We start from the raw sequence: 16,775 nt of genomic DNA, 5'->3' as shown, positions 1-16,775 counted from the left end.
GAGCCACAAGGATTTAATCAACCCTCTTGGCAACAACCCCCTCCAATGCACTATAACCAACAACCATTCTGTGATGCATACCAAAATGATGACTATAGTGGACCCCCTTGTAGTTACCAACAAGGCCCACCATATGATTATGAACCGCCTCCTCAACACAGCTTTGGACCACCATACTCACAAGACCCTTACTACCAGACATCATCACAAGATTCTAACCCGTATCCACCACACCAACCACCTTATGAGCCATATGAACCATATATAGAACCATCCCAATTCCAACCCAATTACTCCCAAGAACCACCACCTCAATATTTGCCATCTCCATATCCATCAATCCAAGAGCACTATAATCCTACTTATGATAGCCGAGCGCAACAAGAATCAAGGGATCGTCTCACAGAAACATGTGCAAAACTTCAAGCAACCCTTCGCCAACTGGATCAAGCGATAAATCGACTACCTTCCCGACGTTCGGACACTCAAGGAACCCCCATGGCCTCATGTGGGCAATCTAATGAAGAACGTAGCATGAAGGAGATATTAGAAACTCCGGTGGACAGTGAGCAGCACGATTTTATATTGAAACAATTGGAAGAAGCTACGCCTACCATTGAGGAGGAAGAAGTGGTTGAAGACTTAGGAGATGCGGAACCTCCATGGGAAACTCAATTTATAGAGCCTCCTTCCAAGACGGATGCAATTGATGTTAAGGAGGGTGTACAATCTCCAAGACATGTCCTGGTTAAGGAATTGGAAGAGGTCAATCAAGAGATAGAAATTCAAGAAGAAGAAGCACAAACTCCCATGCCCTTGGTAAGCAATGAAGAAGAGGTTGATATTGAAGAAACTTGCAAAGAGGTGGAAGTTGTCAGAGAAGAGCACAAGGGAGTGGAGCTTGCAAATTCGTTAGAAATACCTCCCCCTAAGTTGCCATCATCCTTCACAACATTCAAGTGGGTAAAATTCATATCCCTTAGCTTTCTAATTCCACTTGAATATGGGCTACTGGAGACGGATGGTCAACTTAGAGCTCTTTGTGGCATAAAGAGTAAAAGGAAGATGGTCAGTGGTAAGAATTGTCCTGCAAGGTTCAATATGGTTGGAAGCTTTAAATTTAAACGCAAAGGTTGGTGTAGAGTTCAACTGAATGGGTCTAGGAAGTTGTTTGGTAGCTGCAGTGAGAATTCAAATTACTTATCACCTGGCTGGAAAAATACAGATCCCGACAAAAATGGGTGTAAAAGCAAGATTTGGGATCCTGGAATCTGCTCTGATATTTGTCACCCTGGGAGCCTAAGGATCTGTTTGAAGCTTCTTAAGGGCTTTACATGTCTAGTTTGGGACCCCGGAGGCCATTGGAATTACAAACATTGGTGGAGATTCATGGATGAGTTCAAGCACAAGCCACCATAACAGGAAGCTCACCAAATGTCCAACTTAAGGACTTTAACTAAAAGTGCTAGGTGGGAGACAACCCACCATGGTATGATCGTTCTTTTTTTATTTTTATTTAGTTTTATTTGTTTTCGAGTTTTATTTTATTTTATTGTATTGAACCTGGAGTTTTGCATAACATTCATATTAGCATTGCATTCTGCATTTTTCATGCATAAAAAAAAAAATTCGCACGCGACACGCCAGCGTCGCTGACACGTCCGCGTCACAAGTGCATTAGGAGAAAAGCAAAGTGAACAGAGAGTCATGCGACAGCGTGGCTGGAGGCGTGCCTTTAGCACAGATTGATCCACGCGACCGCGTCGATGACGCTGGGAAAAACGCCTCCCACGCGTCCGCGTCACCCACGCGAGCGCGTGCCCTGAAAATCGACGTAACAGGGTGCATGGCAGAGAGTTATGATGGAGCGGGGCTGGAATGGTGCTAGCAGCACAAGCCCCACCATGCGAACGCGTCACCCACGCGTCCGCGTCATATTGGAAATAAGGCCACCCGCGCGATCGCGTCAACCACGCGACCGCGTCACCCAACAATTTGGCAAAAAGAGTTTTGAACAGAGAGTTGCGCGAACGCGAGGCTGCACTCGCGCCAATCGCACAAATCAGGTCACGCGATCGCGTCCGCGTCACCTGACCTTATCGCGCACCACGCGACCGCGTCACTCACGCGTCCGCATCACCTGCGTCACACAACTTATCCAGATCAGCGCCAATTATCTTATCTTTTCTTTTCTAATCCTAATTTCTTCTATCTTTTCTTCTTTCTTTCTTACTTTATTTCTTTCACTTCTCATTCTTCTTATCTTTCTTTTTATTTTACTTAATTTATTTGCATATTTCATTCATTGCATTTTAATTTAGTGCACATTTTTATTTTCTTTTCTAAATCAATTATTTTTCCTTTGGTGTTAAATTTTCTTATTTAACTGTTGCATCTTCTCTTGAATTACTTTAGGTGCTTAGAGACTTGTTTTATTCTGGTTAGATAATATTATTTAAATCAATGCCAATCTTTTATACCTGTATTAATTTTGCATTGACATGAATTTATATTATCTCTCCTTACCCACACTCTCTTCCCCATTGTTACAAATTTTGTACCACTGGTATGCCATGGCTTCTATTGTTTTCTCACGTACATGTTGAAGCTTCCATGTAAATGAGACCCTTTTCATTTGGCATTAACCCACACATACTTCACTTATTTTCTTATCTCTATTACTGGGTTACCTTTCTTCCCTTTTTCTTTCAGGATGGCCACCCAGAAGGGAAGCGGAAGACGTGTACATAGGGAAACAAGACAAGTCCATCTGCACAATCTTTGGAGAAAAGCGCCAGTTGGAACAACCCGTCCACCTGCACATCTCAGCATGCACCAAGGACGGTGCAATCTTTAAGTGTGGAGAGGTCGATACCGATCTCTATGGGTTAGTATTTTCTTTTCAACACCAATATTCTGTTTTCTTTGTTTATTCATTGTTGCATTTGCATGATTAATTGCATATTTGTTTGATTTTATTCATTTAGCTACCGCTTGGTTGAGAAATAATAAGTTTCTTTTAAAGACCCTATTTTTGAAAAATTTTCACTAATTTAAAATCAAAATTTTTGTGTTAAACTTATCAGAAGTTGTATTTGGAACATAGTTTTTGAGCCAAAGAATACACAACCTGTGAGATTTTGAGCTTATTTATATGGTTACATTATTTAACCATAAATTTTTATTCTTGTGTGTTTTCTTCTCTATAATTGCAATTTTTGTTTTGTTCCATTCTATATGTCCATTATTTAGTATATTTACATGCTTGCATATGATTGGGGCCATTATTTGTTATTAGCTCACTTATCTCAAATAAGCCTACCTTTTACATCACCCTTGTTAGCCCCCTTGAGCTTTTTAATTCCCTCTTGTTCTATAAACCACATTACTAGCCTTAAGCAGAAAAACAAAATAAAAATTCCAAGTTGAATTCTTGGTTAGCTTAAGATAGATATTATGTATAATTTAAGTGTGAGAAATTTTATGGGAACATGGGATGATATGAAAAAAATAGGAAATTAAATTGAATAAGTTATTTGAAAATTTGGGAAGCATGCTCATATGAAATCAAAATAATTAAATTACCATGTGCATTGAAAAAAAATATTAAATAATTAAATAAGGGGATACAAAAAAAAAGGAGAAAAAGAAAAATAATATTACCCCAAATGCAAAATAAAAAGAATCAATGCACATGGGACAAAAATTCAAAAATAAGTTTGATACATGAGCATGTAATACAAAAGTGGGAAAAATTTGGGTAGCTAGGTAAAGTATTTTAAATTATATAAAGTATGTATATGTTAGGTGAAATCTTAGACTAATCAAGGATTCACTTTATAAAGCTCACTTGGCCATACATATATCCTTACCTTTACCTCAGCCCCATTACAACCCTAAAAAGACCTCATGATGTTTGCATTGGTATACTAAATATTTGTTGATTTGTTAGATGAAGAACAAAGTTTAGAAAGCATGATTAGAGAAGAGTAGAGTGAATTACCCTATACACTTGAGAGACTAGAGTGATATACACTACCAGTAAGGGTTCAGTGCTTAATTCTATGTTCCCTGCTTTCATGAGCTATCTTCTTACAAGTTTACTTGCCTTTCATTGTATGATTTGAATTAGTGAAATCTGATTTATGTTTGTCTTGAAGAACTTGTTTACTTTTAACCAAGTAGGTAGAAATATTTTGCATGTAGTTGCATTCATATACATAGGTTGCATTTCATACATTCTATCATTCCTCTTCACTCTCTTATAGCTTCTCATGAGCTTAGCATGAGGACATGATAATGTTTAAGTGTGGGGAGGTTGATAAACCACTATTTTATGATTTATCGTGTGCTCAATTGAGTGATTTTTATCAACTCTTTACCCACTTATTCATACTATTTGCATGGTTTTACATTTGCCTTCCTAATTATGTGCTTTGATTGAAAACATGCTTCTTTGGCGACGCGAACGCGTACTCCATGCGGCCGCGTCGCAGTGACGAAAAATCAGCGTGTTTGAATTCGCAACCAGCGAATTCTGGGCTGTTTCTGACCCAGTTCTCGGCCCAGAAAACACAGATTAGGATTTAGAATTAGGATTCTTTTCACTTTATGATTATTTCATCTTTTGCGATCACAGGTTCAATGTTTCTTTTATTTATTTTTCCAATTTAATTTATGAATATCCATGTTAGATTTAATTTCTTTTGTGAATGCAATTCGAGGTATTTTCAGATTTAATTTTGCTTTGCTTTATTTATATGAATTCTTTTAATTTAATTTAGATATTTTCCCTTTTGGCTTTGGTTAAATAATTGGTGACTCTTGAGTTATCAAACTCATTTTTGATTGAAAATTGGAATTCTTCAAGAATTAATTCGAATTCCAATAACTCTGACTTTTCCCAAGGAAAGACTAGGACCTGAGGAATAAAAATTAATTCATCCACTTAACTTACCTTCATAGTTAGAGGTTAACAAAGTGGGAGAAAAATCCAATTCTCATTACAATTGAAAAGGATAACCAGGATAGGACTTCCAGTTTTCATACCTTGCCAAGAGTCTATTTTATAGTTATTTATTTATTTTATTCTTCTTATCATTCAACATACTACTTCCTTACTTTCAAAACCCCCAATTTACAAGACTCATAACCAATAATAAGAACATACTTCCCTGCAATTCCTTGAGAAGACGACCCGAGGTTTAAATACTCGGTTATCAATTTTAAAGGAGTTTATTACTTGTGACAACCAAACGTTTGTAAGAAAGGTTGATTGCTTGGTTTAGTAACTATACTTGCAACGAGAGTTTACTATAACTTCTAAACCATCAATCTTCAGCTCTTTCAATGCTTCCTCGCATTTTGCTTCCCATTTGAAGGGGGCTCCTTTCTTCATCAGTTTGAAGAAGGGGATTGCTTTTTGTGCTGATGGTCCGAGAAAACGGGATAACACAGTGAGCCGGCCGGTGAGCTTTTGGATGTCGTTAAGGTTTTTTGGGTTTGTCATATCGAGGATGGCACGACATTTCTCTGGGTTAGCTTCGACTCCGCGTTGCGTGATCATGAAGCCGAGGAACTTTTCTGCCTCCATTTCGAAGGCGCATTTTGTCAGGTTGAGTCACATTCGATGCTTTCGTAGGGTATTCATTATGAGCCTTAGGTCACTGATGAGTTGTTCGCCTGATTCGGTTTTAGCGAGCATGTCGTCTATGTAGACTTCTAATTTGGTCCCGGACAGATTCTGGAATATCTTGTTGACAAGTTTTTGGTAGGTGGCTCCGGCGTTCTTCAGGCCGAAAGGCATGACTGTGTAGCAGTACGTCCCGTCGGGGGTGATGAATGCTGTTTTTTCCTCATCGGGTCGGTGCATGGGTATTTGATTATAGCCGGAGTATGCATCCATAAAGCTAAGGTATCGGTGGCCGGACATGGCGTCTACCAATCCGTCTATGTTTGGTAGGGGAAAGGCGTCTTTTGGATAGACTTTGTTGAGGTCCGTGTAATCGACGCACATTCGCCACTTCCCGTTGGACTTCTTTACTAGTATGACGTTTGCTAACCATGTCGTGTAGGGTAGCTCTCTGATGAAGTTTGCTTCGAGTAGGGATTTTACTTGTCTTTTGACCTCGGCCGCTCGGTCTGACGATATTTTTCGTCTCCTTTGTGCCACGGGTTTGGCTTTGGAATCTATGGCTAGCCGGTGGGACATTAAGTCGGGGTCTATCCCGGGCATGTCGGCTGGTGTGAAAGCGAACAAGTCTCTGTTTTGTTTCAAGAATTGGGAAAGATCTTCTTTAAGGTCGTATGGGAGGTTCCTGTTGATCAAGGTGTATTCTTCTTTGGTTTGCCCTACTTGTAGTTTTTCCATGTCGCCTTCTGGTTCTGGCCTAGGTTGGCCGTCTTGTTAGGTATCCAGGTCGGCTAGGAATATCCAGCCGCGTCGCGAGACTTTCTCGTAAAGCTAGGCTGGTGTTGTCACATTCTGCTGCGACTTCCCGGTCTCCATGGATAGTCCCTATGGAGCCGTCTTCCGATATGAATTTCATAAGGAGGTATTTGGTAAAGATGATGGCAGAGAAGTCATTGATTGTTTTTCTTCCGAGGATAACGTTGTAGGCGGTGGAGTCTTTTAGGACCACGAATTCGGATAGAATTGTCTTCCTTTGGTTTCCTGTCCCTATGGTGAGGGGGAGGGTGATGGAACTGTCCGGTTTGAGAAAGTTGTCTCTGAGTCCCGTGACGCCGTTGCGGTGTGTTTGGAGATTTTCGTTGCAGAGCCCGAGCTTGTCGAAGGCTCCTCGGAAGAGGATGTTGGAGTCTGCGCCGGTGTCCACCAGTATTCTTTGAACTAGTCCCGTTTCGATTCTTGCCGAGATGACGAAAGGTGCGTCTTCGACAGAGGTGTCGTGCTGGCAGTCCTCGGGTAGGAAAGTTATCGTTTTGTCGGCAGTGGTAGTTGGAGCTTGGTCTCTGATGGCTAGGACTTTGAGGTCCTTTTTTAGTGTTGATTTTGACTTGCCTGACACGTCTTTGCCCGTGATAACGTTTACTATTATGGTTGGGTCGTCTTCTGGACTTTCCCTGGGGGGTTGTTTTTGCATTCTCGGGTTGCGTCCTTCTCTCTCTGGTGACCTGTCTCTTTCCGCGCGTTTTGGTTCTCTGATGATTTTGGCAAACTCTGGGAGCTTGCCATCTCTTATGGCTTGTTCAAGGGTGTCTTTAAGGTCGAAACAGTCTTGTGTGCTGTGCCCGTAACCTCGGTGGTAATCGCAATAAAGGGTTTTGTTGCCGCCCATTCTTTCTTTGAGTTGTCGGGCTTTTGGGATAATACCTCGATCTTTTATCAGGTGGTATATCTCGGTAATTGGGGCTGTTAGGGGTGTATAATTAGAGAATTTGCCGATCCTGGGTGGTCGGTTTGTGTTTGTTTGTTTGGGCTGGTCCCTCTGATTTTCTTTGGATATTGGATTATGCCGAGATGTCGGATTGCCGTGTTGGGTGTTGCCGTGTTGCCGTTTGTTGGCGGCGACGACCTGGCTGACTTCCTCGTCATTTATGTAGTCTCTGGAAACGTTCTGGATCTCGTGCATGGTCCATACTGGTTTGGTGGTAAGGTGTTTGCGGAAAACTTCGTTCATGAGCCCGTTGGTTAAATAGAGGCTTGCGACGAAATCCGTGAGTCCGTCGACCGTTAGGCATTCATCGTTGAAGCGGTCGAGGTATTTTCACGTGGATTCGTCTTGTCTCTGCGTGACCCCTAGCAGGCTGATGGGGTGTTTAGCCTTGGTGATTCTGGTTGTGTATTGGGCCATGAACTTTCGTGAAATGTCATGGAAACTGGTTATGGATCCGTTAGGGAGGGCGTTGAACCATTTGATTGCTGGCCCGGCTAGGGTTACCGGGAAAGCTCTGCATCGGACTGGGTTGGCCGCACCTTCTAGGTTCATCCTGGCCTCGAAGGCCGTTAGGTGCTCCTGGGGGTCTTTGGTTCCGTCATACTTCATGTCCATGGGTTTGTCAAATCCTTTAGGGAGTTTTTCTTTTAAGATCCTTTCCGTGAAGGGAGTGGCTCCCATTATCGTCTGTTCGTTTCTCGTGCGCTTGGTTTCTCGGTGTCGCCGATCTTCATCCGAGTCATGTTGATGACTTAGATCCCGGGAAGCGCTGCGGTTGTACCTCTTACAGTGTCGCCGTTCTGGCGATTTTTCACGTCTAGGGCCGCGCGAGGTGCTATGATTGTCTCTCCCGTCGGGTTGTCGGGTTGGTGATCGGCCGCAACGAGATTTTGATCTAGAGGTTGCGTGGCTTCCGTTTTCGGCGTTGCGCCTTTCCCCAGTAGCTATTCTTCCTTCGAGTTCCTGGACTCGGAGGCAGAGATCTTGGATTATTTGTGCCGCTTTTTCCCCGGTGTTTTTGGGGTGCCGTGGTTCTGCGGCGACGTGTTCGTTTTCTTTATTTTGCACTGGAGTGGCGTGGTGGATGGTGCTCGCTATCCTTCCGCGATTCGTGACCTCTTGGTGTTCGGGGGTTGGGTTCCTCATTCGAGAGTTGTCTTGGCTTAGGGAGGTCTCTTCCGGTATATCCCCCATTCCGGCTCGATTAGCGCAAGTTTCTCACAGACGGCGCCAATGTACAAGATGTCTCTGGTATGAGTTGAGAGATGGCTTGAGAACTTGCGGGTTGAGGCGGATGCCGGATCGCTTGACTGGAGCAATGGGGGGAGGTACCTGTAAAGACACTCTGACGCTCAAGTCAGAATGGATCTGAGAGGTATAAGGTGTGTGGAATGAATGAATACCTAGGAGGATCTGGGTCCTCTTATTTATAGGTGGTGGTAGCTATCTTATCTTATCTTATCTGAATGAGATAAGATAGGCGTTTGAATTTGAAAGTTGGTTGGGGGCTCTAGTAGGGTCGGTTCCAGGCCTTCTAGAGGGTTTAGATGGTTCGGACCCGGGTGGCCGGGTTTGGGTTTATCCCGGGTCAGGGATCCGTGGGCCGGATCCGTAACAATACTATAGCTACTGTATATAAGTGTAGCCTTAGGTCCCTCATTGTTTTTTTTTTATTTTCTCTATATATAAATAATTTTTTTCTAAAACCTAATATTTAATAATATAATTATATATATAATCCTATATTTTTAATTAAATTAATAAAACATTATAAAATAAAAATAAATACATAATAATACTATGTAATATTATTTAAATAATAAAAATTATCCTTAAATAAGATTTAGGTTGCCATAATAAATTAGTAGCCATAAAATTTTCTATTTGGGAATAATACAAATTATTTCTCTAAAAATAAATTACTTCAAATATAAGATCTTTTATTTGGGAATAATACAAATTAGCAGCCATCATTCTAGCTAGTAAACAAACATCCCTTGCCACTTCAGGAGTCACTCTCTGATTACCCGCTCATTTATCTCTATGTTCTTTATTTATCGTGGAAGCAGCTCATTCCTGCTCTCATCTCATCTTGTGGTGTTGGAGGAGTTCTCCTGATTTCGTCCGTTCGAAATGTAGCTTGAATCTACACAAACAAAAGTTACATAAGAAGCTTATCGGAGATATAATTCTCTATAGAACAACTTCAAACACAGATGATTAATAAAAATACTTTACCATGTGAGAAAATGAATCTTGAAATTACTTTAGTTGTCTTTGTTTCTTTTTTTTAATTCTTCAATTGTAATAAGCTGCACTATAAGTATTGATCTTTCTTTCTTTCAAAAAGAAAAAATTTTGGAATTATAAAGAATGAAGCACTTGATACTATTGTCTATATTCTTGATTGAATAAATATCTTAGAAGTATATTTTCAGTACTTTAAATACACAAATTAGGAAAGAAAAAGAAATCACCAAATTTGCTTTCTAGTTTGCATTGCTGAAATGTACTTGTCATGTTCTAGTGGAAAAGATCAGATAGCATATGAATTACCAATTTACTTTAAGTGCGAAAATTGTAATTTCATATCTAAAGGTGCAAAAATTGAATTACCAACTTACCTCCTGCTGCAAAGCCTTATCAAACTCCTGCTTATCATCAGGAGTGATGTCTTTGGTGTACAGCTGAGATAAACAGTTCCGGATCCTAAAGAAAACATTAAAATTCAATTTCAACCATTCTAAGTAATTAAAAATGTTGTTCCCTTAACGTCCAGATGCAACATTCAAAAGTGGTTACATTGGTTTAATAGAGAACTTGGCTATAGCTTCAGAACAACAAGCACCACAAAGATCTGAAACTATTTGTGCTGACCTAACTTAGAATTTTAGGAACATGAAGCTCAAATTAAAACACATGGAATTAGTTAACAAATAGAGTGAAGAGGAGGTACCTGTAAAAAATTTGAACCTATTCCATCATGGATACAATTCTTTACTGATCAACTTCTAGAAGTGATTCCAAACCAGCTAACATGCTCTTATCCATGATTCAACCAGGGATTTTGGAGAAGAAACTCAAACCCAAGGAACAAAATTGAAACCAGTTAACTAATAATAATATAGGATGAAACTAAAGACCAAAAAAAAATAGAAAGCAAACAAAACTTAACTAAAGATGAAGCAGAAATTTGTGCAAAAGATGAAGTTAAAGACCTTGTAGTTCTTCTAGGAATTTGTGCAGCTTCCTTTGAATTCATGTTTCCTCTGATAAAATCAACAATGGAATCATCAATTTGGAATCAAAAGTGATCAGAAGCACTAATAAAAATTAAATAAGCAAGAGTGATCAGAAGCACTAATAATATGCCTTATAATAAAAAATAATATACATAATAAACTAAATTCACTAATGAAACCAGCAAGAGTGATCAGAAGCACTAATGAAGCAGAGCACTTTTTTTAAGAATTAGCAAGAAAAGAAAACTAAAGATGATAATAACATAAAAATTAGCAGTTTTTTTCTGCTGAACTTTCACCATTTACAGTGTTGAAATAATAACATACGTTCAAATTTTGCAAATAATAAAATTAAGAAAACAGCAATAACAAAGGCAGTTTCAAAAATAGCACTAGAAAAACTAGCAGTACTATGTAAGAAACAGGACTAGCAACATTGCAACAACAAAATTTTGCAAGTTACAATGGTGGACACAGTAAAATAATTGATGATCAACAAAAAATCCATACAAGATCAATGTCCAATTGTCAATATAGCCCGCAACAAATGCTTTCCAGCCATATGCAAACCAAAATCCATAGAAGCTACTATTGAAAAACTAATCCAAGTTAAGAAAGACGATACAAGTGACAAAACTGTTTGTACAGAATTAGTTATCCAATTTAGTATACAATATTATAACTATAGAAACAGAGATCATTAATCTAATCAGTACTTTCTTTTACCTAGTTTCAGTTACAAACTCTCTAGTGCATAGCAATACAAGGAGTAAGAAAAAGATGGTCATACCATCATACCATATTTCGCAATATCTACTCATGCATCCACTCCCAAAAGTTACTAAATAAAAAGACAGTGAAACTACATATATAATGGTAAGTTTTGGTAAAAGTATAAAATCTCTCTTCATACATAGTTCTTGAATCTTAACTCTCATTTTTATAGTTCAGGCTACAAGGGCTAACCTCAGTATATAATTTTTCTAGAATGACAAGGGCATTTCGATGATAGGCTCTCTCAGCATCAACCTATCAAATGGGAGAACAAATGAGAAAGGAAACACAAGGCTTAGGATAAAAAAATACATGAAAATAATTTTTCTTAACTATAAAATAGTGCAAACCAATCAATAAATGACAGCTAACATTATATAAGAAGAACTAATTATATGATGAGAAATTTTACCATTATAAATTTAGATTTTTATAAAGGTTTTAACCCTTGGTAGGATAGAAACCACAATTTATCACTATTTCACTATCATGTCAAGTATACACTAATGGAAGAATGGACTATGAATATAAAAGGAATCAAAGTAAGTACAAAAATCATTATTTCTCTCTCTGCAGAACCTCTACTGCTTTGATGAGACTTTAATCTGTCAAAAAAATTTGTCAGCATAACAAACTCAATGTTCAAAAAATACCACATCAAAAGCAAAATTTTAAATAACTGAATCTGTCAACTAGAAATTGTCAGATAAAAAGCCAATGATCATAAAGATGCCACATCAAAATAGAATAAAAATAGTCATCTACACCCACATTTAGATCCTTCTGCAACTCACACCTGATTAGTAAGGCTACAAAGATATCACTAAAAGAAGTTCCAGGCTTCTTCAGTTTTCAGATGAATTCCTAGTTTATATGATTAAGGAGAATTTAAATTGGTTATCAAATTTCCATGTAAAACACCTAAAGCAAAAAAAACATAACCAAAAAAAGCATCAGAGAGGAATATAGCTTAAAGCTAGAAATTGAAAGCAACCACTATGTTCAAGAAATGCGTATGAACCAAGACATAAATCAAAATATTTCAGTGTGAAACCTGTTCTGATTTTTTCACTAATTTTTTCTTAAGATGCTAAACTAATTAAAAACCAAAAATTCGAACCCAAAACCCCCAAAATTTCACAGAACCAATTGAAAATTGATATATACCTTCTCTATCTCAATTAGCCGTTACAGTTCATCATCACTATCAAAATCATACCCACCTTCGAACTGAAAAGTGAGAGCAAGTTACAGAATGAGCGAGAAAGGGAGGATACAGAACAGAGAATGTTTACCTGGTGACAAAGGATACGACGATGGTGATGAGCGGCGACAGTGAAGAAGAGATGAGCGGCGACGCAACGGCTTGGCGACGGAGCACGACAGCGGCGAGACATCCCTTTGAGCTCCTCGGCGGCAGCATAGCAACCCGACGGTGGCAGAACGGTGATGGCAACAAGCCCTAGCAGCGGCGGTGGAGCTTCAGTGGCGACGGAGCACCCCCTTCTTCTCTCCTCCATCGTGTTTTCTCTCTTCCTCAAGCTCTCTCTCTATCTCTCACTGGTGCTCGACAATTACGGCGGCGGAGCCCTAGCCGGCGTCATCCTTTCCTTCTTTCCCTCTCTTCTCTTCTTCTTCCCTTCTCCCTTTTTGGATTTCTTCCCTCTTTCGTGTGTGTGTGGAGTGAGGATGAGGGTGTATGTCACGTGAGTGAGGGTGACTGGGTGAGGGCAAATTTTTGCTAAGTGTTTATTTGAGGGTGTGTTGTGCGCGAAAGGGTTGGCGAAGGTGAGGGTTATGCGCGAAGGTGAGAATGGCGAAAGGGTGTTCTTCTGGAGGGAAGAGGGTTTGTTGTGCGTGTGTGCTTCTAGAGGGAATTGAAAGGGGAATAAAAATTTCACTAAGTGTTAGGATTTGCCCTATATACATTAGGCATCACTTTTAAAGCGCACCCAAAACATCATAAATAAGTTACTCTTTAAAAGCGTTCTCTTTGATATGAAAAGTGAACTCATAGATATCAACCTACGGCTACGCTTTATAAGTGATTTCTATAATACCTAAGGCTACACTTTTTAAACGATGCCACAATTGTGTATCTTTACCTCTTATAAAAAGACAACACGGAGAAAAGCGTAGCCTATTGCTACACTTTTCAAATGTAGCTTAAAAAAAGTGTGGCTGAACGGGTATTTTTCTTGTAGTGGAGGTTGCCTCCCTATATGCTTCTTTATCAAACTTATAAGAATTTTATTAATGGCTTCAACTTGGCCATTAGTCTGTGCATAGTATGGAGTCGAGTTTACTATTTTAATATCTCGTGACTCCGCAAACCCCTTTATTTGTCGACCAGTAAATATCGTCCCTTGATTTGTAGTTAAAGTTTGGAGAATACCAAATCTATGAATGATCGATTCCTCAATATACAAAATCAATTATTTTGGCTTGTGTAACTTTTTTCATGGGCACAACCTCCACCCACTTTGTAAAGTAATCCACTACTACCAAAATAAACGTGTGCCCCTTAGTTGAAGGAGGATGAATCATTCCTATTAGGTCGAGAGGCTAACCTCTAAATGGTTAGGGCCTGATTATAGCATGTAAATTGGAGATAGAAACTCTCTGAATTGGTGCCTGCCTTTGGTATTGATCGCAATGTCGAGCAAAATCGATACAATCTTTCATCATTGAAGGCCAATACAGTCCCTATCAACATAGGGTCCAATTCATTTTTCGACCTGCTTAATGAGCTCCACAAATACCTTCATGCACTTCTACCATAGCTAAATATGCATCTTGCATACTTAAGCATTGGAGCAAAGAACCATTGACACTTTTCTTGAATAGATCCCCTCCAACTAACACAAAGCTCAATACTAAATATTTAATTTTTTGATCTGTTCTTTGATTGGGTTTTTAAGGAAGTCGATAATCTTACATCTCCAATCATTTGGATCGAGAGCGTTTGCACAATAAACCCCTCTTACTTCTAAAGGAGTTAAGTTAGTTTCAATTTCACTAAACTCCTTTATCAACTTAGGAGATATTTTATATCCAGAAGCCATTTGAGCTAACTCATTAGCTTCTTGATTCGACTCTCTAAATATGCGTTTTATTGAAACTGAGTTGAATTCAGCTAATAGTCAAACGGCTACCACAAAATACTTGGCTAAATTTTGACTAATAACTCAATAGTTTCTAGCCAATTGTTGAACTACTAATTGTAAATCTCATAGGATTTTGACGGTTCGAGATCCTGTTTCAATTAAGAGTTCTAGGCCAATGATTTAGGCCTCATATTCTACTTCATTGTTTGATAGACCTGGCTCTAGTCAAAACATGAACTGGGTCGAAATGTCATCAGAGGTGATTAACGCTATTCACACTCCTACTTCGATCTGATGTTTCGACCCATTGAAAAAAACCTCTAGGGTTTGAGCTCTAGATATCCAAGTATGGGCCATTCATCAATATCGACACAAGGGTTGTCTGCTAGAAAGTCAGCAATTACTTGCCCTTTATCAGCCTTGGCAGGGACATAAAATAAAGAATATTCGATTAAGGCTAACATCCAGTTGCCAATTCATCCTCTTAACATTGGGTAAGAAAGCATGTATTTAATGATATCAACTTTCAACACAACATAAACATTCTTTCCAACGAGATAACTTTTAAGTTTAGTACAAGAGTAATATAAGGCTAAGCAAAGTTTCTCGACCGCATTATATTGAGTTTCTACATCGGTTAACATTCGACTTAGATAGTAAACTACTCTTTCACTACCATCTTCATCATCTTGGGTTAATATGCCCTCCAGAGTTGTTTCTGATGCAGCTATATATAACTTTAGTGGTCGACCTTACTTAACAGGTGCCACAATTTGTGGTGAAGTCAAATACTGCTTGATTTGGTCAAATGCTTATTTAAATTTCAACAAGGGAGTAAACGTCCTTATTTTTTCTGACAGGTTTGAAATGAAATGCCAAAGAAAATTTACTTTACCTAAGAAAGATTGAACTTCTTTCTTGTTTTTGGGAGGTGATGAGTCAAAGATAGCTTTGCACTTGTTAGTGTCGACAGCTACTCATTTTTTCTACACAATGAATCCCAAAAAGTTTCTTGCAGATACACCAAAAATACATTTTAATGGATTCATCTTAAGTCGATGATATCTCATTCATTTAAAACTAGTCTCTAAATTGTTTAAATAAGATTCTTTCGACTCTGACTTTACCACTAGATCATCAATGTAAATTCTCATAAACTTACCAATAAAATCATGGAAAATAAAATGCATTGCTCTTTGGTAAGTTGCCCCAATATTCTTTAGTTCAAATGGCATGACTAACCATTCATAGGTGCCAATGACTCCAGGGCATTAAAAAACTATTTTAGACACATCTTCCTGGGATATGAATATCTGATTATATCCTGAGTGTCCATCCATGAAGCTCAGAAGTTCGCTTTCTGCTGCAGAGTCGATTAGCATCTCTGTAATTAGCATGTGATACTCATCCTTTGGTGTAACTTTTTTCAAATCCCTGAAATCAATACACACTCTTAGCTTTCCATTTTTCCTTATGACAGGCACAATATTAGAAATTCATTCGACATACCTGGCTGTTTGAATAAACCCATCTCTCAACAAACGTTTGACCTCCTGTTTGATCTTAACCATACTTTTAGGTGCAAAACATCTAAGAGCTTGCTTTATAGGTTGAGCATTATCAATAAGGGGAAGATTATGTTCGACCAAAGATCTGTGCAACCCAGGCATTTTTTTATATTACCAGGCAAAATAATCCTAATATCTCTTCAACACTTCTATTAGCTTCTCCTTAAAAACAGGATCCAAGCATTTGCTGACATATGTAACTCAACCTTCTCCACTAGTCTCGACTTCCTCGAGAGGGTCTTGTACTTTGACTTTTTTATTGTGCAAGTCTTTTGAAAATAAATCGCACTTCTCAAACCGTAAGGGGCCGAGATCATATATACAATCTAGTGCACGTTCTTCTGTGCACTCCTTCTTCTCAACCATATAGGCTAAGAGTCGAGCCTAATGGCTCGATATAACCATCAAGTGGATTTTATGGCCAAGCTTTCCTTGACCTTAAGGACCAACTTCTTGCCATGGACCCCAACATAGCAGTCTTTGAAAAGAGATGGGTCAAAGGTGCTCATATCAATATCTAGTAGTCAAATACTAGTATGATATTCTTTAAAGCTGACATTCATTTGTTCGACATAGAAATGGATGTCGTCAGCTTCAATTTCTTGATCCTTCCACCCTCGTCCTAGAGCACCAACTTTTGATGTAGGGCGAGGGAATTGCCCTTACTCCATGGATCTAGTCTCTTTC

The sequence above is a fragment of the Arachis ipaensis genome, chromosome B2, assembly GCF_059453495.1.
Source record: "Arachis ipaensis isolate K30076 ecotype BB chromosome B2, ASM5945349v1, whole genome shotgun sequence".
Classification (NCBI taxonomy): Eukaryota; Viridiplantae; Streptophyta; class Magnoliopsida; order Fabales; family Fabaceae; genus Arachis; species Arachis ipaensis.
Note: the sequence above shows the minus strand (reverse complement) of the source record.